Here is an 832-nt window from a genome sequence, read left to right on the forward strand (position 1 = left end):
ATGCCGCAGTCACCGTCCGATACCGTCGCATCAACGCGCAAGGGACTTACAACCCCTTTGGTAATTCAATTTTAGAATCGCGGAATCACGGTACGAAACATTTATTTTTGATAATGAATTATACTTTGGATGTAGGGGGTGAATTAAATTAAAAAATAGTCAACTGAAATGCGAATTTCGTGTATATGTGTAAATGGTCCTCTACTCTCACAGTAACTGTGATTTTGTGCATTCATCTGAACTCGTAATTTATAATGACGTGGGTCATACATGATCATGACAATGACTGATCATTGGACTTTTCCTATGACGTCTATAGGTGACAATTAGATTAAAATGTATTCATAATTACTGTCAGTCATCGGCAAGCGCTATTGTTGTCTAATTATTATTGCGAGGGAACAGAATTATTTAATATCCAATTGTTTTAAAACGTTCGTACCCGATATCAAATAGACGGGACGACAATAGTATGTTGCGCACTAAGGGCCAAAAATGGGTCTTTCCAGACGAGGTTGATGTTTGAGCACGAGTGGCAATCTCGGGTGCCAGAGGCGCTGGATCATCATCCGAATCTGGAAAGGTTCATTCGGCCGGTGTCGCACACCTTATTTTTTTATAAAATGAGCATAAAGAAGACCACTTTTCGTCGTCTACAAAGTGGATCGAGAATATACTTTGCCGAGTTCTCCATTTGATACGAACTTCGTGGGAGTGTGAATATTTAAAAACATTAGAATCATATATCTCTATTTTACGGCCCTAGGGCAGGAAATAGAGTAAAATAGATGTACATACACACTGATTCTAATTTGTTTTTGTATAGGGCAGG

The sequence above is a fragment of the Ceratina calcarata genome, unplaced genomic scaffold, assembly GCF_001652005.2.
Source record: "Ceratina calcarata isolate Rehan_Ccalc_2016 unplaced genomic scaffold, ASM165200v1 scaffold3024, whole genome shotgun sequence".
Classification (NCBI taxonomy): domain Eukaryota; kingdom Metazoa; phylum Arthropoda; class Insecta; order Hymenoptera; family Apidae; genus Ceratina; species Ceratina calcarata.